The 25716-nt window shown below is 39.5% G+C and overlaps 1 protein-coding gene across 5 annotated transcripts in view; it reads right to left on the bottom strand.

The window, feature by feature from the left end:
* akap1a (A kinase (PRKA) anchor protein 1a) overlaps window positions 1-25716 on the bottom strand; it is a 61306-nt gene that overhangs the window by 17749 nt on the left and 17841 nt on the right. The window contains exon 12 of one of the 5 annotated variants that reach the window (XR_003404551.3): window positions 7901-7991. The exons of the other annotated variants lie outside the window; for them this stretch is intronic. The gene's annotated coding sequence lies outside the window, so the exon portion shown is untranslated. Of the gene's footprint in view, window positions 1-7900; window positions 7992-25716 lie in introns of those variants that run through there. 5 annotated transcript variants of the gene reach the window in all.

Below are 25716 nucleotides of genomic sequence, written 5' to 3' on the forward strand. Positions count from 1 at the left end.
TTATTTCTCCTGAGTCCTTTATTCATTATGTCAAAACAAAAACCAGGCTGACCTCCCGTAATCTGGTGCCAAGTTAATTATAAGCATTAACGAAGCGATCCGAGAGTTGCCTTCCATCTTTGTGGCAGGACTGTGTGAAGTTTTCAAATACGTCCTGCAAGATTTAGACTCTTGAAGTGAAGAGGATTTTTCTTTTCTTTTCTTTTTTTTTTTTTAAAAAGTCTGAGGATGTCCGCAGGAGGGAGCTGAATTCGGAGCCATGAGCGTGGTGTCGAATGTTAACGTTTTGAATATGATTGTCAAACTTAATCAGCAGTGTTTTAGCCGTGATGGGAAACACTATTGTATTGTGTTCCGTCAGCGGAATCGTCTGCTTTTGTTCTTCCCCTGTCTCATTTCCCCCTCGTCTCATTTCCACGTCTCAGATTGCTGCTGAGAATTACAGGAGCCTTCATTATTATGGACGTTATGAATTAATTCTACCTGCCACCTCTCTCACCCTCTCTTTCTTTTTCTCTCGCTCTATCTCAGCCTTCATTTCAATGTTAGCAGACTGCATTAGGCTTCCGTTTCTCTACTCTTCTTTTTTAAAATTTTGCTTTCTTTTTTCCCCCCCGAAGACATCCAAACATTATATATACATATACACACACACACACACACACACACAGCATATACACCAAAGTGACTAACACTGAATGAACATTGGTGAAGTGAATAACATCGATTAGCTCATTACATTGGCACCTGTCAAGGGGCGGGATATCTTAGGTAACAAGTGAACAGTCAGTTCTCGCAGTTGATGTGTTGGAAGCAGAAAAAATGGGCAAGCGTTAGGATCTGAGTGACTTTGACAAGGGCCAAACTGTGACGGCTAGACGACTGGGTCACAGCATCTCCAAAACTGGCCCTTGTCAAAGTCGCTCAGATCCTAACGCTTGCCCATTTTTTCTGCTTCCAACACATCGACTGCGAGAACTGACTGTTCACTTGTTACCTAAGATATCCCACCCCTTGACAGGTGCCAATGTAATGACGTATTTTATATATATATATATATATATATATATATATATATATATATATATATATATATATATATATATATATATATATATATATATATATACATATATATATACATATATATATACATATATATATATATACACACACACACACACACACACACACACACACACACGTACACACACAATTCGGTGGCATCATTAAGACTGTGAAAGAACTATTTTTTGGTGAATGCATTTTTTTTTTATTTCTTTTTACACTGCGTTGAGCATCAAACACAATTGCTGCTCCGTCACACTTTGGATTCATTTTCATCAATCGAATCAGCATGGTGGTTGTTCTTATACTTAAACCTCTCAATCCTGCTCTCACCAAGATAGAGAAAATGAATTGTCCAGTTAACTGAGCCTGGCAATCAGCCTTCCTTTAACTTTCCAAACTCCTCTTATTCTGCTTTCAGAAACTCCGTAATGACATTTTCTACCTCATGAATTTTGGTGAATACGAAATGAATATTCTCATAAATGGATATTAAGCTGTGGGGTGCGACTCATGTGCTGCTACAGCATAATAGAAATTCACATTTTTACTTAAGCTGTACAATAACTCTGCAAATAATCCAGTGATGTATTATACTTGGCTCTATGCATTACTTTATTAGCTCTCCATGTCAATGATCTATAGATAAAAATACATGGTCCTGATATATATGCTGTCAAATCAGTCTTATTAAATTTTAATCTGTTCAGAGCCATTTCTTACCAAAATAGCTGAACGTTATTAACTATAGATGTCATATAAGTGAGTCTGTGGTGTTGCAGAAAAGACTTAATCACTCATTTAGATGGGCGACAGGTCAAATATATGTTCTCGTAACATTCTCTTCAAAGTGCAAGTCTAAGTTCATGTCCAAGTTCAAAGCTGCTTTTATAACTGATAGCAACTCAATTCAAAATTTGTTTTTTTTTGACACTTGTGTTATGTTGAAGTTATATCGGTGATGGGATCAGTGGGTTTGGTTCTTATGTAAACCAGGGGTTATTAAACTATTTGCAGCCAGGAACCCCTCCGTGCGAAATAAATTTCATGGAATTCCTCTGAAAATTCAAATATTAAGCTCATTTTTTAAATATGTACAATAATATTCTGGATATTTATTGGAATATATAAAGCCTCAAATTTCCAATGCCAAAACACATTAGGTCTAAGTTGACATGATTTACAGGGCGACTTGTTTGAGTTATCGAGGTTTGGATTAAACCCAGTTAATTCAAGTAACCAATATAGCAGGCTACTAACTATAAGAATTCAATAATAAATAATAATGTTGATAATAGAGGGATGTGATTAACAACCTTTATAAAAATCGTGGACTGGCTATGCTTCACGGTCCTCTGGGGGTCCCCTAGGGTGTTCCTGGACGCTACTTTGAGAATCACTGCTGTAAACAAATATCACGCCAAGCCGAGACAGCAGAGGTGCAGTAAAATATCACTACCAGTAAAAAGTCTTGACAACAGCGCTGCAACATAATAGCCTTGACACACATCCAATTACAGTTACTATAATAGTTTTGAAACCCGCATAGTTAGGGATTATGGCAGAAATAATGTGTAGACTGCTCATTAAAGTAAATTGTAAACTGATTGAGTGTCAGGACAAACAAATCCCCTGTAAAACAAATTCTCAAAAATTCTAGCTAACTGATATACAGCACATTTCATTTCAGTTCAATGCTCTTCATGTTGGTTGTCTCAAATCCTACCAACAGTAGATACACAATATTTTTCAATACCAAGATTGGTGCAGTAGCAGAATGTGGATGCTTCACAAGGAGACAATCATACTACAATTCATTGAGAACATTTAGCTAAAACACGGAGAAAGCCGCAAAATGTGATCCAGCAGCCAAGGTGCGACAACTGACTAAACCTTGCTGTACCCAAATTACACCCCTGCCAAAGAGCCATTATTAGGCTCTCAACTGGACTATGTTTAGATCACATTTCAAGTTTCTCTGGGAGAAAACGACACATCTGCGTACTCATTTAAACACCAACATTTTTTTCAGGCAAAATACTTGAGAAAACTAAACTTCATTCATCATTCATCAACTGACTGTAGAGGCACAGACTGCACCGATTAGCATATGCAGGTGTCATACATTTTGAAAAAAGTTGCAGGTCCCTGCAAGAGCTCAGTGTGTAGCACCTGCAATGCCGACGCTATCATCCCACACGCTGGGAGCCAAGACGACACCACACTTACCCACGAACACACAAACATGCTCTCAACTGTTTAATAGGTGCATCTGAGCTTATGGCTTTAAGTTGCCAAGCGGCAGATCTAATGGAGTGGCGCTTACTCACTGGGAGAGCTGAGGCACGTCGGCCTGATTGGCTCTGAAATGAGTCCGAGCCGAGCCGAGGCGAATCGACTCGCATGCATATTCATGCTCCGGCGTACAGTAGGGCATCGGCTTTATAAGGGACTTGTTTATGAAGCCGCAGGACGCCTGCGCACACCTTGCAGTGCCTCGACTCTCATTAACAGCAATTAAGCTGCAGTCTGAAGCACTGGCATGCTTAATTGGCAATTACTGATATGTCTGATAGGGATGCAAGTGTCAGGACTATGTTTAGAATGAGCTGAGGTAAACATGCACACTGTGTTGGTGAAGAAAGCAGAAAGCAACAGATGCGACACTGAACATCGAGGTCAAAGCTTCTGGTGCCAGGATTTTAATAATATTAGGCTCTGCTCAAAGCAACATGCAGTGCATTAATCAACTTCAGGTCGAGAGCTGTGATCAACGGCTCTACAGTGGTGTCCAGAGTGGGATCAAATAATGAGCTTAAGACTTATTTGGCCACTGATTTACTGCCACAAGTTGTGCATTTCAATGATTTGAGAGCAACATACTTTTTTCTCCTCATACAGAGATGAATCCCCAGTACATTTCCAAAGCCTTATAAATTTCTGAACACTTCCAGAAGTAATACACTATAGATATGATATCAGAAGGAAGTTTAGACTCTCGCCCCCCCCTCTCTTTCAGCACGGCCTGGTTTTCAGTAATTGATGTGACATATTGATGGGCACTCTCCTGCGGCTAGAGAGCCCAGAGCCTGCACTGCCTTCCAGCTCTTTAATAACCGCTGATTAAAAACTAGTTAAGAGCCCGTGAAGACTAAAATCTGCAATAACCAGATGACCTTCTGGGGCGGGGGGCGGTGGGACCCACACACACACACACACACACACACACACACACACACACACACACACACACACACACACAGCTCCAGCACCAAAGTGAACTGATTTCAGACTCACCCATGAAGATGGGTGTTAATAAGAAAGCACAGATAAGTGCAGGAGTACAGGCAGAGTCTATGATTGTGCATTGCTTTTTATTTGTTCTCAAAATGTCTTCAGCCAATATCCTCCTTTGCTATTCGCCAATGCCATTTTTTCTTTTATCTTTATTGAGCTGTTACTTACCCGTGCGGTGTGCCGGCAAATGTCTATAATAACCTTTGAGTTGTGGCTGATCTAATGTAATTACATTGTTGCGGTCCATCCTTGACCCCAATTCAATGGAATAATTAAGGTCTCGGGACTCTCTAATTTGAGAAAGTTATGCTTGCACAAAAGCTTTTAAGGTCAGCCAAGCAGAAGTGTTGTCAAAGAGCTCAACACTAAAGTGTAAACTCAGATTTCCAACTAGGTCTAAAGAGTCTAAGTGAACTCATTTATGGCACATTCTGCTGTACTTCTCAGTCGCTAACTTATATTTAGGCTTGATGTCCTATCGTCGGAGCCAGATGTTGAGGCTCTTGAGGTAAATGGCTTTTTTTTTTAAAAATAATATCTATATTATAGCGTGGGTTCTCCATCCTACACTAAATTACCCCTTCATTGTTTCTGCAGTCACATTCACAAATGAACCCACTATGCTAAATGTGTCCTTTTTAGCAATCCTAATAGAGAGCATTCAGAGACTATTGCACATTATTGCTGCCCACCACTGCTCTATTAAAAACACTGCATGTTGTTTAAGTGCCTCATCCGGCAGCAACATATGCAGCATCCTGCTTATTCATTATTGTTATTATAGTGAACAATTTCGCCAAACCTCCAAAAGCATTGTTCCTTCTTAGGTGTTTGAATGAAAGAGATTAAGTTTGTTTTGTGTGAAACTACAAATACCACCATGCTCTCTTTTTCCATCACTCATGAATAAGACCCCAGGATACTTCAAGTCCTTCACCAGGGGCTAGGTACTGGTCAAGGTACTTCCCTATCGTCACTATGCTCGTGAGAGGTAGGTAGTGACCAAAAGAATAAGGTACAGGCAATGGGAATGAGGCTCCTCTGCAGGGTTGCTGGGTTTTGCGCCGTCCTATCAGTTTTGCAGTATCTGACTGAATCTGAACAGAAAGTGTAGCTCTATACCCTTCAGAATTCATCCTACTACTTCTATCAGCAGTCACACCATCAATAAGTGACCAGTGACCCAGTTCAATTGGCAGCCATAATTGGCTGACCCAGTTCCATTAGCCCATGCTATAACAATGCCTCCTCCATGTTTGACAGATGATGTGGTATGCTTTGGATCATGAGCCCTTCCTTTCCTCTTCCATACTCTTCTATCCCCATCATTCTGGTACTGGTAAGTTAATCTTGATTTCATCTGTCCAAAAAATCTTGTTCCAGAACTGGGCAGGCTTTTTTTTTTTTTTTTTTTTGTTTTCTAGCAAAGTTCAATCTGATCTTTCTGTTCTTGAGTGTTACCACTTTTTTGCACATTGAGGTAAACCCTCTGTATTTACATTCATGAAGGTGTCTCTTGATTATAGACTTTGACAATGATACGTCTACCTCCTCAAGAGTGTTCTTGACTTGGCTAGATGTTGTGAAGGGGTTTTTCCTTCATCAAGGAATGAATTCTGGAAGGAAAGAACTTTAGTTGTCTTCTGTGACCTTCCAGGCCTTTTAGTGTTGCTGAGCTCACCATTGCCTTCCTTCTTTTTTAAGGATGTATCAAACTGTTGATTTGGCCACTTCTAAAGTTTCTGCTATCCCTCTGATAGGTCTCTTTTGTTTTTTAGCCTAATGATGGCCTCTTGCATCGACACCTCTTTGGACCGCATATTGAGTGTTCCCATGAACAGCTACCAAATGCAAATTCACCACTTGGAATCAACGCCAGACCTTTTATCTTCTTAATTTATCATGAAATAAGGAGGAAACAGGCCACACCTGGCCATGAATCAGTCAATTGTCCAACTACTTTTGAGCCTGTGAAAATGGAGGGCTGTAATTCCTAAACAGTTAATGCAATATTTTTGTTAAACCCCTTGAAATAAAGCTGAAAGTCTACACTTCAATCATATCTTGATTGCTTCATTTCAAATCCATTGTGGTGGAGTACAGAGGCAAAATTACAAAAACTGTGTCACTGTCCATATACATATGGACTAATGGCACTAGCTAAGTATAAACATCTTGTTGACTAATTCTTTTCATTAATTTCATGACTAGGGCTGGGTTATATGACAAAATATCATATCACAATACTTGAAGACATTTGTACAATACACAATATGCGTCACGATATATAATTTTGCTAACAATGTAAAAAATTAAGAACTGCTATACTGAGATTAATGAGACATAATTTAACGTCTACAAAAACTAAATGGAACACTGAAAAGAAGGAAAAATTTAAAAATTTGTTTTAAAAAAAACTGATTCGGATCTAAATCATAGCATGTGATATAAATAAAAATGAAGTATACATATTGCTAAAATTTTCACCTGTGGTATGAAACATACAGTTTTCAATATAGTGTTCTCAAATCACGTCTTATTTTAGCCCCGTTTTCTCCTGAATTTGGTCTCCTGAGCCAGCTCTCCGCTATCATGCAACAATCATACAACAGCTACTGACCAAGACGTGTGAGAGTTAACATGCGCTTCATGCGGGACACGTGAAGCCTGCCAATTGCATCTACCCTCTTCCGCATACATCAGTTCACAGATGGCAACAACTTGCTAGCTAGTGCTGCAGTGATTGACAGGGGAGAGAGAGTATGCCATCGCTATCTCCCAGAAAGCATGGCCAATTTTGCTCTCTTGGACTGGCTGTGGCATCGTTGGGTCTTGAACTTGGGATCTCTGAACGATGGGGCTAACAATTTTCTGTTGCCCCCTAAATTCATGCCTATACAAAATTCTAAGTTGGGCCTTAATTTTATTAGCATAGTCTTTAATGTGTGTTTGAATGGATCTACCTCCTGTGAGATCACCACCACACCCATTTGATCTCAAAGCACCTTTTTATTGATGTTTATTTTGTTCTACATTCTCCAAAGTGTACAGTGTAAATGATCTTAATTAATATAATACGCACTGTTAATAGAAAAAACAGAATGTAAAAACAGAATGAGTTAACAAGAAGTTAATTTTTAACTTTTACCGTTATTAATGGATAATCATATATGTCTGAGAGGCTGTTCATGTATATGCTTCATTATTTCCTGATCAGGATTAGTGCATGTATTAATTTATCATTATGAAAGCATTAGTTAAGTATTAATAATTGCTTATTGTGGTAAAATCTTAGCACTGTTTCTACTCCCCACAAAAAAAGATGCAATGGCAGCACTGCGGTGCAGTCACGTGTCCTCTGCATCACCTTTATGCACCAGCTATAGAAAATTGGAAATTGCGCTATTGTGGTGAGACTTTAGAAGGAAGCACCTAGCTATTTGAATATCAGCCTTGCAAAGGAATATTTTAACGGCTTATTTTAATCTGGTGTGTGAAAGTGGAAAATGACCTGGGAGCGGTGTGTGTATATGAATAAGCAGAATTGCCATGGCTCACTGCTGACCTGTTCCAATACTTCAGCCCCTCTTTCAGCTCCTCTTTCAGTCGTCTTTTCATGATTTAAACTGTGAAGAAAGAAAAAAACCTCCATGTCTGTCTTTGTTGGAGCTCGCACCTCGCTTCTGTGCGCCAAGAACAATCGCCACTTTAGATATCCCAGGGATGAATTCTCCACCATGGCCTGCCGTATGAAGTTTGGCCTTTCTATTCTGTCCATTTCAGAAACACAGAATCCATCAAACCTGGCACAATGGCGGAGAAAGCAATTTGCTTACAAATGTTTCGACAATGGCTTTCCTCTTTCGCCTCAGCATTCAGAGATGTACGCACAATTTAATACCCACAAACAATCAGCGCTCTGAATGGATCCACAGATATTTCTCTCATTATTGTTCCTGAGCTATGGAAAGGCAGTCAATGGTCCATATCACGTAAAATACATTATCACACGCTGTCATCCTCTCCCTTGGTACAAAGCTTAATTAATTCCAGCTAGGACCAAACAATATTTGCAGGCTTGGTCAGGGGTTATTATGAAAGTCTGTAGTTAATTGTTTTAAGACGGCCTCCCTTGCATACACAAGCGTGAGGAGAGCAACAACGTACTTCAAGCGTTGCGGTGTGCAGGTAGTGTGGAAATATGAAAATCCTGCTTTAGGCCTGAGGGGACAAAGTTCCAACCAACTGATTCAACTCGAGTATGAATTTGTTTCAATACAGAAATCACAATAGCAGCCTGTACATGAACTAGATATAACTTTTAATGGTACGTTTTATCACCGTTTCCGACGTTATAACGACTGTAATAAAAGAAATGAACTTTTTGTGAAATTGTGCAATAAATGAGCCCAAACATATTTCAAAGCTGTGTGAGATATTTGAAGAAGGCAATGCTGTGTGTAATGCAAAAACCTGCCCAATCCCTCGATCTTCATGCTATCAAGCTGCTCTAGGAGGAGTTGAACATGTGTGAGGAAATACTGTAATATTTGTAATAATATGCCTGGAAATATTGACTGCTTGTATGAAGAAACTTGGTGAAGTGAAAAGTATGTTTCTACTGTCACAAATATTCATACCTGCGATATTCTTTTTCAATAGAAATTAGAAAATAAATTCACATAAATTAGCTCTTAAAGTCGAATTTACAGTAGCTCTTTTAGTCTAATTCAATTTAGTACCACTGCAAACAAAGATGGATCACGACAAAGTTCTGGCAGTGTAAGAAATGTTTGATTAAAATCTCAGCGTCTGAGTGCTGCTATGGTACTCATCTAAAAGCCACCAATAGGAGGATGGCATAAAATTCTGCAAAACTCACAAGACAGCTACAAACACATTAGTCGCAACAGTGAAGAGTAAATGAAACATGCTAATAGAAAAAAATATCCGTATTACCTCAAGCTCACTTCGATGAATGTTTTTAAAAAGATATCATCTCAATTGTCAGGGCAAAGGAGTAACTGGGACGCTAGTCGGTGATGCACTAATAAAACAGGCAATGCAATACCACCAGAGAGCAAAGGTTTATGCAACTCTCTATTACTTGGCCACAGGAAAAATGCAGTTATGCAGCCTGGATGACCTGAAAATATCTCCGTCATCTTTGAATTGAGTTATATATCAAACGATAAAAGCCCTTTCACAACGATTTATATGGTTTCCTGTATACATTCACCAACTAAAAAGCCAAAAGGCATCTAGTCTGCTAATCAGACAGGTTGTATAAATCGATACTCAGGTTAAATGTAGATTAAATTAAATAATGTTCTCTAATCAATTATTGAGTGCTATATGTATAACCTGACATTTAGCTAAATATATTTCGACCAAGTATTCTAGAAATTTCTTTTTACAAGTCTTTTTGCCTTGTGATGTATTTACTCTCAATTCTGATTGGTCAGAAGGTGTGAATTTTCTAACAGCATCTCTGACAGTAGTTCCAGCTGTTATTCAAATCTCAGGTTTATGTGCTTATTAATGCACTCATTCTTGTACTTTATCATTTCTATATTAATAGCTAAATCACAGGGACTTGTATGGTGGACGCTCCACAAAAACGTGTGATTTTTGATGGGGTAAAGTTTTCTGTACAGAGATTTTTTGCATTTTTGAAAGAATCTCCAGTGTTGTCACTTTGTAAGAGAGTTTACATTTTCCTAAAACGAGAAAGTGTTCAGGATAGAACTTATTTGGGGATGTTTTCCAACGTTAAATGTAACTATAAATAGATAAAAAGTATGACGTCATTCTTTGGTGAAATAAAAGAAATAGCTTCGGCATAAAGGTATAAGAGGAATAAAACACTTTGTGATGTATTAGAAGAAAATAACCACCTTCACATCATATGATTGTTTTCCTATATCAGCACACCTTATTCCTTACACATCACAAAACGATTTTCGACATATGCCTAATATTAATACAAGTGCTGATTTACCGTTAAGCTTCACACACACCATAATAACAGCAATACATATTGATGAACACAGATGATTTACTGAATACTTTAGATGTACATTAAGATTTATGAGAGCCATTATTACAGAATTACAGCCTCGATAATCTGTGTAATATAGGCCTGACTCTTTCAGAACTCCAGTGTGGTGTGTGTTGGTATTCTGCTCAGCGAGCTGTGCAGGCCAGGCAGTGTCACTGTTAATTAAACGCCTTTTTGAGTAATCCAGCACTGCGGTGAGAATCTGGGCTTTACCTTCTCCTCTCATATCTCTCCTTGCAGGTTATTAATCACGATGGCATTTGATGCTAAAACAAAGAGTTATACATGGATTTAGCTCTCTCTCTCTCTCTCTCTCTCTCTCTCTCTCTCTCTCTCTCTCTCTCTCACACACACACACTCTTGCTCGGCACACCGCCGATCCGTTCCCGAGCCGCCACACCCGGCGTCGGCACTTTCTTGAAAACGTGCAATCATCGTATCACTTTTGACATGTACAAGAGCACGGCTGTCATCGTCAGGCTGGGAGCGAGGGCAGCTGTCTTGGCATGGCTTTTTTCATCATTTACTCACTTCAATCTGGTGTGGGGCCTCTGGATCTGATACTGACCTGCTCACTAGCATGCATCGAGAAAGTGAAATGCTTCAAATTCTAGACATGAAGTGCACTGGATACGCCGTAGACACTATTCTTCTGGCTTACAGTCATTTAGTGGCTTTTACACCCTATAGAGCACTACATGGGGAGCAATTTTGAACAATACACAAGAGGCATACACCAACCTGTGAAAAAGTTTTTTTTTTTTTTTGCGTGCATCACGAACACATTTTGTTTAATGTGGCTACGAGATCATAATGTATGAGCCCATTTTATTTTTTTGTGTTGTCAGTTCAATATTTGGAGATCCATGAAGTAAAAAGGGTCATGTTTTGGTTCATATGATCTCTCAAATAAAAAAAAATTTAAAAAAAAGAAGAAGAAAAAAAATCTGCTCGTGGATAAAACGACCAAGCAGGTTACAGCTCTGTTTAAGCCAGTGGAGTTCTTAAGTCCCCATTATAGTTAGAGATTCATCCAATGAAGTGCCCTTCAGAGATGCATCATGAAGACATATTGAAACATATTTAAGAAATAGGGCATTATTATGGCTCTAAGTAGGATATTAAAGTTGCATGAGCTTTATCAACATGCCGATTAGGCCATTTACTGTAAATCAGACAATGGAAGATTGTATGGCTGTAGATGAATGTAGATGAAGTCTACATACTTTAATTAAAGTGTAAAGACGTGTATATCCTTAAATTCACCAAGCACGCAACAGTTCATTTTAAGTAGGTGTAGCTCACTATCTCTCATGGATCTTTCTCTAACAAAAACCTCATGAACTATACTTTATTCAGGGGTGGACAAATCATTAATTCATTAGCTAGCCTAGGCAGCAACTCAAAGCTCCACTGTGCTAGCCCAGATTCACATTATGCTAGCAAAGAGGCCCAATTAACTAAGCTAAACAGCAATAACAATCAAAAGTACGTCAAGCTAATTATGTGCATTAATCCAGACTATGGAAAATAACCGAGTACTTGAATCCCTGGGAGGAGCGACATTATGTAGCCATAGTCTTTATCCTCTTCTGATGATGTCTCTGCTGATAAAGCATCATGTCAGACCTTGACAAAAAGACAGAAAGTCTCTGAAATTTCAGCTATGAGCTGTGTCGTTCTCTTGTCGCAGGCAAAGACATTATTTGCATCTGAGTAGCATCATTATCACTGAAATGAAAAACCGATGGCCCAGAGACGCAATCTGCTCATCCCAGACGCCTGGGTTAGTGATTTGTCCACCCTTGCTTATTAAAACGGAGCTGCGTGGTCATCTTATACACAGGTTCATGGGGAAGTTTTCTTTAGAGGAGAGAACAAATAAATTGATTAATCTGAGAACTCAAAATAGCAAACTGACAGCATGAAAAACATACATTGTGGGCAGACATGACAACTGGCACCTCAATGTAGTATCAACTTCTAATGAAATGGTCAGGCTGAAGGACAGGAGCTGCAAAACCAAGGGTTTTTTTTTTTGGGCATCAAGTCCACATGAGAAGTACAACTGAGGGGGAAAAAAGCAAGTGAAAAATCCAATTCTTCTTAGCCCTCTCATAAAAGGTATTGTCAAAGTCCTGTGCAAAGTCTATCATCAGCTGTTGCCTCTTACAATAAATTGCACAGTGGTCTATTAATCTGCAGAAGCCCAAACTGCATCCATGTCAGACCATGCCAGACTCAGACTAATGTTCAACTCACTCACAACAGAAGATACATAGCAAATATAAAAGAATATTAAACCACAGGTGTCATACCCAAGGCTGATATTTGGAAGAGAGAGATGATAGGTTAGCTTAGTGTATAACCCTTCAAAAGCTCTCACAAATACTGAAATGGCCCTTGCAGAATTGGAGTTTTATGTAAACACACTAGAGAAGGAGTAAAGTAAGAAAAAAACAAACCCATCACACAAACACCTGGGACTAACAGAAATTAACCATTAAAGGGTCCCTGTGGTCAAGAACAAGAGGCTTCTACAGTCCTTGTAAGAAATATATAAACTCTTCATTTTCTAGTGGCAAGTGTCACGTGCACATGTAGAAGCTGTGGCCACGTGAGAGCCAGAAGTTTTAAAGTCAGAAGGTTTAAAAGCAACATTCACTAGATCTCATGTCAGAGGCAAAACATTCCTGTCTGTCAGGTTTACAAGTCGAACTGTAAAATGTTTAGGGATTTTAGGCTGACATTAAACACAGTGACAAGTTTCTGTGTCTCTCTTTAAAACTTTCTGCCATTGTCTTGATTGTTGTCATGAGCTAAGTCTCAAATCGAAAACTGTGAAAGAAAATCCAGAAGGCTGGTATGCAAAACGGACCATTTGGTGGGTTTGATGGCAACATGAGATGTTTTTAAAATTCAAACACTAACTGTAATAGGAAAACCGGTTAGTGTTAGTACTCAATAACGATCTAGAATAGTACATATGTATGCGATTTGAGACACAGTGCCAATATATTTAGTCGAGATATTTATTTGATTGATATTTAGTTGATAAGATATTTAGTTTTTATTGCTGAACTATGCTACTGCAGAGCATCATTTAAAAAAAAAAAAAAGACTAAAATAACATGTATCCTATTAATTTAACTCCCAGTAACAATTCAAACTATTTGCACACAAAATCAATTTTTTTGATATCTCTAATATTAACTTGTAAAATGAATGAATGAAACAAAAGTGGAGACTGTGATTTTCTCTTGCAACCCCATTTTTAAATCAAGTGACCCCATGTGGGGTCGTGACCCCTCGTTTGGGAACCCTTGTTCTACATTTTACATATAGGTGTGTTTTAGTTGTATGGCACTAAAATCCCTGTATATATATTTAAAAAAAAAAAAAAAAAAAAACCAGCATCTATTTTGTACCGCATTTCTTGGTTGCCCAGACTACAGCTGACACACTGAGTTATCACTTCAACAAGCCGTTTAGTGGCAGAAACAAAATCTGCACTTGTCTTGCATAGGTCCCCTCACCCCATGGCTTCATCTTGACATCGGCAGTCAGGTCTGAAAAGAAATCAGACAAGTCAGTGAGCCAGAGAGCATGGCTCCAAATGCCGCTTTTACATGTAATAACACTGAAAAAAGAATCCAGGCAGCCCGCCAGACCCCAGGCCAGGCAGCGTGGTTACGAGTGGGGCAAAAAAAGCGCTCACCACAGAATGTGATCTCTGTCAAAGAGGACATTAAATATTGATCAAGCGAAAAGCTGGTCAATAAGCCGAGATTTGGATGGAGGCCTGCAGCGGCCAAGCTGTTACCATTCCCAGCCGGATGCTACAGATCTCAGGATCAGGACGACAAGTAGCTTGGGAAAGGAGACACAGAGATACGAGATGGATGGATGGAGCATGATTTTTGCCTTGCAAAGCAGTGTATGCTCTGAGCTACCTTTGATATGATGATGAATTATCTGTCAGTAGCTTTTTTCCCCACTCCTGCTAAAGTATGAAATGTTGTGACCTCCAAATCTCTGTTCTCGGAGGTCTGCGGTGCTGTCATCCTCGCTCGCTGAATTTTTTTGGTCAGGGTCTTCACTAACAGGCTACCACTCATTGGTCAATTCCACCTGATTTAAACTGCAGTAAACAGCAGCAGATGCAGAATGAACGTTACCTCTGCCTCTGACCCCACTTTTGAACATTTCAGCCGTAAACAAGGCAGCCCAGAAATGAGGAACGGCTTAAAAGACAGTGATTAAAGTAAGCAGTTGAGGTAGTCAGTGACCTATAAGAGAACACTGACACCGATGTGCTCTTATAGATTACAAAACTGGGGTCATATGACTTCGTATCCTTCATATACTGTGCAGAGGAGAGAGAGAGAGTGTGTGTGTGTGTGTGTGTGTGTGTGTGTGTATTTATGGCTGTGTGTGGGCAGCTCTGAAACTGGATACAGTTGCAGTCTGTGGTGGATTTCATTCATCTTTAGTAAGCACTTTATCCTGGTTATGGTCAAGGTTGATCCGGGGCCTATCCCGGGAACACAGGGCGTGAGGCAGGAATACACCCTGAATGGGACACATTCACTTACTCATACCAATCCAGTGCAGCTACATGCAGGTTTTGAGAAGTAGGAGGAAACCCTACTTCTCAAACACAAGGAGAACATGCACAGAAACTCCCGTCTGTGGTGGCTTGGAAAATAATTTAAGCCCTTTTGAAAAGTCAATGTAATTCAAGGGCTAGTTTCAATTAAGTACCATTTAGACATATAATATAATTTAAATAATCATGATATCATGATACAAAATAAAATACAAGATAACATGATATAAAATAATTATGATGATAATTTCATCTATTGATAAACAGCCCTAGGAGATGCTATGTTATGGTTATCACATTCATGCCAGCTTTACATGCTGTATTCATTTTTAGGATAACATTCACCTTAATCTAATGCAAAATTTAAAAGAACTGTTGACAGAATCCTGGAGCTCAAACATCCACAGATTTGGCCACCCTCCAAGTTCACAAACAAATTTCAAACTTTGTGAGATGCTCATGATTGAGAAGTTTCCCTTGTTTTCTGAGCACCCTCTTATGGTTGGGGGGCAAAAGGCCAGGCCACGCGTCATTCATCATTTCCACGGCAACTGCCCTTCTATTGGACATCTGTGCAATCAGCGGACCATCAGACCTCGAGTCAGGCTCGGCTGCCTTTGTCCCGTTTCTGCTAGCCGTCATCGGCAGATAAGATTATCACTGACAACCCTGACTCCCACCCGAGCGCATCCGTCTGGCCCAGAATGAAAGAGGGAGGGGACCCTCTGATTTATTTTTTCTCTTCCTATTTTTTCTTCCTCATTTTGTATTTTATTTATATCCCTGTCTCAAGAAGATGCCTCTTGCCTGTCTTGTCAAGTTGATGCTCTTTTTCCTGAACCGGTGAGAGGAATTGCCTTTCAGAACCCAATTTGTCAAGGGCAAACTGTGGGTCCCTTCAGACAAAAGCCTTTGACAGCTACATTTACGGCAGATCAGTGGCAACTTTATCAAACAATAAATCAGATGGATCTGAGGCCCACATCTAAGATGAGACATTAAGAAGATGGGGGAAAAAACTGAATAGAATAGCGAGTAACTAAAGGAATAGCGGGTCATGAACGGATTCATTGCTCCTGAATTAAAGGTGTGTAGCTGTTGTAAGTTAGAAATCTTCTTATGTGTAGATTCACTAGATATAATTAGACATATTCCATCAAAGTCATCATGTTTATCACTGTATCTGTATCTGAAAATAAACAGAACTCCAGGTAAATGACTTGTTTAAAAACAGAGCTGAAGACTGACCAGCAGCTCAGCTAAACACTAAAAATAGGCTCACATGCTCACAGGGAAGGCACAGACAAAAAAGACCTTCCAGTCTAAAGCTCAGTCATCATTTCAGTGCTTCTGCTTATTTGTCCACAGAGTGCAATAATACCCAGAAATATTCTGCTACGTGTTTGTTTTGGACGAGGAGTCGGCTGGACAGTGCAAAACTCTGGAGAAACTATTCATGGCGTATCTGATGTTCAGATGAACTGTCCGGATATCAGATGTGACAGATACTAAGGCTACAGGCTGGAAGGGCCAGAGGGGGAGATAGGAAGGAGCCAGAGAGCCATGCATTATTTATCCAAAGCTAAAATTAATAAGGCCCGATTCATCATCGTCTCCTCCTTCTTTGAATTTTTAATGGGTAGACGGAAAGAGCTGCCCGTGATCCGCTGCAGAGAAAGTAGACGTCATGCAACTAGAGTCGATCTCTTACCAAATCTCATGGTACGAGAATCAGTAAACAATCCTACAGAGATATATGCAGATATAGCGCCTGGCTACTGCACTTTATATATATATATAAAAAAAAAAAGCAGCCGCCAGATGCACCAGTTGTCAAAGTGACAATTTCTACATATAATTTAAAACATACACCTACGCCCAAGTATGTGCAATGTTCACCATAAATAAAACAACTGTGTGATTTTTTACAAAGTTAACACTGCTACAATGCGCAGAGTAAATACACCGTATAAAAGTATCCATTTTGTTTTCTTTGTCTTTTCTTAGAATAGTGGATACTTACAGTAAACATGGACGCCTCATGGAAACAGTTTCTGTAATGTTCCTGTATAAACAGGAGCGATTATAAGACTACAAATAGGCTGTGTCTATATCACGCAGTGTAGTGAGCACTTCCCTCAGGTAGTGCAATATGTCAGCAAACTGAGATATTGTACAGAGATAAGATACTGAGATAAGTACACCACATAATATTTTAAACGTTTATCATGAATGCAATACCAAATCGTTGTTGAGTGTATTCAAATGAGTTTGCAGGCATTAGCTATTTTTCTAATTCAGTAGCACTAAAATGCTACTGAATTTGCAAAATACAAATAAGAGTGTGCTATGAGAGGTAGATAAACTGAGTCACCACTTTACTGTAAAGCACAATTGTTTTGATTTCGTTTGTTAAAACAGATCTAACCCAAAGTAAATATGTTACACTGAATATGAAGTGCCTCCGTGTGTGTCGACAAGTCTTTATGGTCGATGGAGTATTTCCTATTTTGTCGTATCATGTTATTGACTGGCAGCAGATGGTAAATGCAGCAAAGTCTTGATTTATCTCTTTATGCACCACTAGTTTCAATGTACCTTAAGTGTCTATGGTGCAAACAAAGTTCTACACCACACTAGGTTTAAACTACTCTACTCTTTAGCACTGACTTTATACCCTTTACATGTAAGACTTCTAAAAGTATAAATAAGGGCCAGAAGCCTTGCTAGATGTGGATGGGGTTGTAGCACTGGTAGAACTGCAGTTAAGCAAGCCAGAAAGAATGAGAGAGATGGGTGGGAAGAGGGAAGTCTGGGTCCTGCTTGTGGCAGCAGGTGTGCCTCTAACTTGTGCTTATGGCATCAATTTAAATGACAGATAATTACTTTTGTGACAATGTGCCAATTAGATTAGGCTCAGGCAAACAACATAAAGGCAATTTGCTATGCTCTGTTGAGCAATAACACACCGATCATAATTAAGGACCGCAGCCAAAATAGCAGGCTGCGTCGTAGGGTGAAAACAATTATGATTCGTGGAAAAAAAAAAGGTAAAAGCAGCTATGTTGTCTTTAAAAAGAAATTGCAGCAGGAACTCTCTTGGGGCCTTTTTGAATGACATGGAATGATTAATTAACTTATTAATCTCCCTCTTTGCCTTAAATAGATGTTGTCAAGCACCTGTCACCCCAATTTCTGGCAAAGCTAGAGAAGGGAGCCCAGAAAAACAGCGGCGGCCCATGCAGGGCAGCTGAGAGTGCCATGTGTCAATGTCTCCTTAGCCATTTGTCAGAGCCGATAAAAGTCTGAATATTCATAACCCTTGTCTACTCTGGATCATGCCCAAGCTTGTGACAAAGCAGACAACTGCAAAGGTTTGAATGCTGTAAAACTGTTGTTTGGAATCCTACAGCCTCAGGATCGGTGTAACATCATGTTTGTTTATTTCATCTCCTTCAAGCTCAAATTAGAAAATATCTAATTCAATAAGGAAATGTAGCATTTCTATACCTGCAGGCTAGGGGAAGCAAAGAGGATCGATTATGAATAGTCATGATGAAGTTTACAAAACCTGATGTTGGTGGCTGCAGGACACACATGTACACAAACATTTCAGTTAAAAAGATCTCCTATTTCTCATAATTGTGCCATAACTCCTGATAATTGCATTTTATATGCATGTACAATTAACCAGTGAAACAATGAGAGTGAATATGAGTAAATTTAAGTTTGTAATCTTGCGAGTCGTCTTAATATCTTAATATGCTAAGCTGGATTAATTCACTATATTACATTAGCAGGTTGGCTCATACAAAAAAAAAAAAAAAAAAAAGTGGCTAGATTTTTGCCCTCGAATCGGTTTTTTTCCCACGTATCCACCTTTGAATGTTTTTCCCCCCAAACAATTCCATAATACAGAAACATAGTTAGCACACAGTTTCCATTCTACCAAATACATTGATGATACAGTAGTAAACAGATAGCATGATAATAGGTGCATACAGTTATTATACTGTCAATATTTCAAACTATTCCACCCATCATGCAAAACATGGTGAGGTGATGAGAAGGTTTAAGTGTTTAAACAGAATGAATGGTACACTGACTAGTGTGCTGCCACAAAGACCCTGCTCAGGAATAAACTGCTGATCATTTAAACTGCTGTGGACATTCCAGCCATTAATTTGTGTAAAATGGAGTTTACCTGCTGCACTATATCATGACCTAGGGCACCTCTGGCAACCTGGCTATACACAGCAAGCCATACCATTCAAATATTCATAAACCAATTATATATATATATATATACACACACACTACTGAACAAAATCTCAATACACCAGAAACAACGTTATTAATTCATCATTAAGCTATTAATGTCTTGTCAACCCAGCCGTCAAAGGTATTTGTTCTAATCTGTTTATCTGACCCAGCTGTATGTGGCTGTATTTTCTCGATTTTTTTCCCCAAGAATCTTGCAAAGTAGAAAACATAAAATATAGTGGAAGTACCAAAAACTTTCTCTGTCTGATTAATAATAGCTAAAGGGACATTTCTTTAAGGAACAGAACAAAATCCAGGCAAATGTTTGCTCAGCATCTGGTAGATTCTCTCAGCAGACAGAGAAACTCTTATTGAGAGAAGTGTCTAAACTGAAGATTTTTGGTTTAGGTATGCATCAGCGTGTCAGAAGGAGAGCCGATGGAAAGCATGAACATCAGCTGCTTTCTGTCAAACACAAAGCTGACCCTGGCATGACCCGGGGGCAAGAACTTCTGCCAAAAATTATGGAAGGATAAATGCAAATAAATATAAAAATGGCATTAATTGATTATGCTAGACCTGAATACATTCAGCAAGATAATGTTTTTTAAAAAAAACAACACAAGTATGTTTATCATTTGCGCAGCACTGTAAATGTGTTTGAATTGTACTTATGGCTGCCTACCAGGGGAGTCTTCAACATAATTCATTGTTATTATTATCGAATTGCTTTCTGAAGGATTAATCTTCCTTCAGGAATTAACAAGAGGGTCTTGGAAGGATCGAGGATTTGAATAGCTGAGACGCACCGCATGCTCTCTTGTGCGTTAAGGAATGAAATCTGGCAGCACCTGATCACCTCTCCTGGGGTGGCTTCCAGTGCTAAGAGAACTTGTGCTGTTTGTGGCGGCAGCCAACTCAACCGATTATCTAAATCATAGCTTCAAACTTGAATGGCCACTGATAACAGATTACCAGCGTCAAGAGACAAAGTTTTCAGCTCTTCACAAATGCCGTCACAAAAGCCGCACCTCTCACCCGCGTGTAAGAGAGAAACGTGCAGTTTGCCCAAGCTTGCGCACCAGGGGAACTTTTTTCCCTCCTGCTTCCTGTCAATAGCGCTTGGAGCGTGGCTACATGAATAATATATCTTCTGGCATTTGCCGTCGGGGGCCTTAAGGAGGGATGAAGGGAGTGCGATGCCAGTCATCCGCTGCACAGCGTGACAATTGTTCTCGCTCAGTTGTCATGGGGATCCTTATTTATTTATTCCTTCCTATCAGGATTGGAGTTTAACGGGGGTGAAGAAGGAAGAGGGGTGTTTTGCAGTAACAGGTTTCTGAGAATAAAAAATAAATAAATAAATAAGCCTGCTGATCATAAAACATATTCATTTCCACTGTAACTCGGCGAGTCCCCGTCATGCTCCTTTGGATTTAGCTGGGTTTAGCATTTTCATGACTGTTCTTTACTAATTCCTGTATACACCCACAGCTATACCTAACTCTTTTCCCCAGCTACCCAATCTCTCTTTCCACACAAACACGCACAAAGCAATGTGTAAAGAAATGCAGCAGATGTGTGATATATATGTCTAATGGGCTAGGGTTGTACAGCTGACCGTACACTGTGATAGGCAATTTGACGAGGGCAATCTCTAAAGATTCGACCTCATCATATCTTGCTCATCTCCCACCAACACCTCTGTCTGACATAAATGTGTGTGTTTGCTGTCGGCCTTCATGGCAGCGTTGTTTTTTTTGTTTTTTTTTTCAGGCCTCGGCAAATGAAACTCTAAAACAAGAGGCTGTGAGGAAAACAAAGCTAAATCGAAGATCACATCCACTGATGCGCAGTCTTGAGCGTGGCATGCGTCCGCCCTTCAATCCAGTGCCCTTCAATCCAGTGCAGAGGCTCTGATGACAGATGGTGGTTACGTGAACGTTAACAGCCTCCCCCAGTGGCTGAGCACGGGCACTGCCCCTCTCTCATGCTCTCATACCCACATGGCTCAAGGCTATTATTCAACACTGACATTTCCCAGCTAATCAATATCTCATCATTGGCAGTCAACCCAGCCCGATCCAACTCCCTGGAAATAGCTTGAGCTCTAAATGCGCAGATGTCATTGAAAGTGTGTGTGTGTGTGTGTGTGTGTGTGTGTGTGTGTGTGAGAGAGAGAGAGAGAGAGAAAGAGAGAGAGCGAGAGATCGACCATACGCATGTGTTCATGAGTAGGCATCAACTTTTTTAATGGCCATTACCAAAAGCTCCTTTACATATCAAATTGTTTATTAATTCACTCCATTATCAAATCCACCGTAGCTATCAGAAGCATTTACATCTTGATAAGATCTTCTCGGGCATGAGAATGGATCAGGAGGGATTGGAGACGCTCCCACTTTTTCTTGCGAATGCAAATCACTCAGGCAAAACAGTGATGGGTCAAAAAAAAAAAAAAAAAAACAGCGCAGGCAAATAGTCAAATGTCAGTCACAGTTCATAAGCTAATCAGGCCGGGGAGCTCAGAAAGGAGACGAGGGAGACAGAGAGAGGGAGAGGCAGGGCGCCGTTCTTGCACACGGCCATTTCTGGAAGACAAAGCTATTGAGGAAGCGACTGATGGAAAGATATGAGATGATATGGGGGCTTATGGTAAATATGAGGCGCATATAAGGCGGAAGATAAAACCAGTCACTCAAAGTCATTTCCCCTTCATTTCACACTCGCTCAGATATACAGTTACATCACCGAGCTGTCCATCAACGTGACTGGCAGCTGCTCCCTTATCGACTCTAAAACCAAACAAAACAATTTTACAGTCCAGCCTCCCCTGTCAAAATATGTGCAACTCTTGGTGGTAATTACGCACAATACGCCTATATCTCACTGTCACAGATTTTTTAAAACATGGCCTATATTTTGATATCTGTGGGAAAATGAGCTTGACAGGGTTTTACCCTTGTTTGTAAATGTTTTGTGGTAAATTAACTGTTCAGCAAACAATGACATAATATTCACTAGCCTCTATTAGTGTCACATGATTATTTTTTTTTATTAATCATTACTCTAATATTTGTTTTTGTGATATTTATACATTACAAAAGGACACGAAAAAATAAGCCCTCTAATAAAAAACAATTTCAGATGCTCCAAATAAGTAATAATGTCATTTTTTATAGAAAGAAAATAATTTTGGTTAAATTAATACAGGTGAACCAAAGCAGGCTTTTGATATATTGCAAGGCATACTGCATTTGAAATATGCACCAGTAAAATCTCAGTGCAGGATTTTGTCCATATCATGCACAGCCTGCATCTATCTTCACTATACAGTCACGTTCAATGTCCTACTCTAAGACTTAATCTGCAATCTGTCAGAGAGAATAAATCGCCAAATTTTTTGCATTTTATTGCATTTGTGTGGCTATGCACACGTCTTGACTGACCCTTGGAAACAAAAACCTGGGAAAGCCACAGCAATGGAGTTTAGCTTGAGAAAATGAGCCTCAATCACAAAAACGGCTGTGGCATAGCATCGTAGGCGCAACAATTACTCCTAAAACACTCACATTCCAGCTCTCAAGAGCCTGGTTGCTTTCTCATTACAGCTATAATCAGTAACAATCTGTGGGATTTCACAATCCCAGGAATATCTTCTCATTACCTTTTTCTCCAGCGACAAGTCTGCAGTGTATATCACAAAGTGACTGAACGGCTTCAACGGCTCTGTGTTCTTCTGTGTACAAATTACAGCCATATCTACTAATGCAGTGTGTGTCTGCAAACCATATTTTGGAGTTAAAAACAGACTGATCTGTATTAAACAGACAGAATAGGTAGAGTCACTACTGTTTATGATTTTGCCTCATTGCATATGCAAGAGGAGTTTCCTTCGCAAAACTAGACCCAATTCTGATTTATCAAAGCAATTATTATTAATTATATTATAATAGTAATTATTGATCAGTACCACATTTAGGAAACATTGGATAAAAGAGAGAAATGTTTTTCAAAAATGTTTTTCAAAGTCGATTATATTGCCTGCTAACTCACGTTATCGCCAATTTAGCACTTCGGAAAAATAAAAATCAATATGGGCCCTTAAACCAAAAGAAGAACTCCATCACCTTTTCCCTTTTCTCTAGCGTCTTGTTTATTTTTGCTCAGCTCACTTTTGCATGTTTAGCACCATGTACGCTTTTCGAATGACGACAGTACGCATCATGGGCCACGTTTATAAAGCAGAATACGAACAAATTTATTCATAAAGAGCATTTAGACAAGAAATGTGCTTTTAATGAAAATTGTGTTAGTTCGGAAAAACATTTATATGTTACAAGAGCTCATGAGATTACGTAAATTTATGCACAAGTAAACGTCAATGTGAATCTCGTTCGGTCTTGGATTCCTGTCGTATAATTAAAGATGAGTTACTGCGATTTTATATAGGGTTTATGCAGTCGAGTTTAAATTGCTTATTTATTTACGTTACGCACAGACATTTAATTCAAGTGCTCAGTTGTTTCATATCAATGACTTGAAAGAAAGCAATCCCAAACATAGTTTTATTTGTCAAATCCACAACTTATGACAAATAGAACTAGCCATTCGGTTAGAACAAAAGTAATGGCACCCTATGAAAGGAGAAAGCGTTAGTGTGTCTTTTGTAGGCGACACGCTGCAATGGCTGAGCTGAATTAATGGAAGATTTAGCACATGCTGAGTTTAGGAGGCGCTCTTTCATTGTTTAGTCGCCATTTTGTCATTTACGGCTCGTCGCTAAACGTAATTCAACTGTGCCGTGAACCCCGTGAAACTGCTTCAGCCTAATGAAGTTAAACGTAGCCAAACTAAAAACGCACCATTAAAAATTCAGGTTCAAGCCCAGATTCTCCTGTTTACTGACAGGAACACAAGTGGAAAGGGTTTTATTCTGCACTGTCCATATGTCAATTATAAAAGGTTCACCCGAGTTTATTGGCATGTGTGTTTGTGGAAGATGACCCACTAAATTGGCCGCATCTTCAATCACAAATGGTAAATTAATCAGCTGTAATTAGCGCTTGTCTCAGTAAATATAGCCCATAGTGTTCGTATGTGGATTTTATATTGTCCTGTTAGATATTCCTTATCACGGAAGTATGTAGAGTATTTTCTAAGAATCATTTTTTAGGAGAAAGCTACATGTTTCTGTCAAGTGCAATAATTAGAGCAACGCAGAGTGGTTGTCTGTCCTCATTTTGACAAAGTGCTCAATGAGGTAAAGAGAATGGTATCAGAATCCTGAATTAGCTTTCTCTAATTCGGGCTTGACATTAGACAAGAGATATTTGGATGGCTGCCACTGCCAGGGCTTTGAAAAAAATATCAACAGTGCTTTTGCACAGTAAATGTTCGGCGAGCATCAGTTTGTTTCAAATGCAGAGAAAGGAAGGAAGGAAGCAATTGTATTAAAAAAATATATGAGCTGATGTACAGAAAACGCAGCAAAAACTCATTTGCAGAGAGAAGACTTTTTTGCTTAAAGGCGATAGTGTTTTCCAATATACTGTTTTCCTTTTGCCTTTCAGCTACATGTGTTTCAAACATTCATCACAAAAACATCAATAAAGCAAGTAAATAAAGCGGAGGCAGGAAGTAAAGGACAGACCGAGGACTAAGCCTTGACGGATCCTACACACAGACATCACAGAGGTCATGCATTAATCTGTAGACTTCAAGTAATGTGATGCATTGAGGTGTGCTACAGCACCACAGAGTGAGTCATGACTTGATAATTAACACATCCACAGCTATATTTGCTGTAAAATCTCAACAGTGAAGTGACGTTGAGTAGTCGTGCTTTGATTCAATTTGACCAATATAGTCTACTGAAAGCAGAAGGTCCATCTTTGAGCAGTAAATGATGTCTGTCTGCTCTGCGTGTTCCTGATCCATAGACTCGATAGTGAATAAGAGGGTTTGGCAGGCTACTGTGAGGACGCAGACTGATGCCTCTTTAATGGGGCTGGGCTGTCGATGAGGACACAGCGTTCATTGATCTCAGTCAGGTCAGAGGCAGGAAAAGCTAATCACATCACCGCACCACCTGACACACCAAAGGAAAGTCCTAATATGTGAGCTCTGCTTAATAAATGTAGAAGTTGGAACACTTCCTGCTTCTTGAGTAGTAGGACATTTTAGACGGACGTCCTTCACCAGCTGTAGAAGGTGAAACCAGTGGTTATTCAAAATTCAAGGTGTTTAATCCATAACATTCAAAGGCCCAAGTTCCCTTCTCTGCTCGGCACACACTTTATATTTATTGGCACATTTAGCATAGCCAGCCCTCCTCAACAGCTTGGCACTGCCTTTTCAGCTGGCAAGCCAGAGCCGTAAAACTTTTTTCCCCTCAGTTCTTTTATTACCCTCCGTC

Source organism: Pangasianodon hypophthalmus, chromosome 17, assembly GCF_027358585.1.
Source record: "Pangasianodon hypophthalmus isolate fPanHyp1 chromosome 17, fPanHyp1.pri, whole genome shotgun sequence".
Lineage (NCBI taxonomy): Eukaryota > Metazoa > Chordata > Actinopteri > Siluriformes > Pangasiidae > Pangasianodon > Pangasianodon hypophthalmus.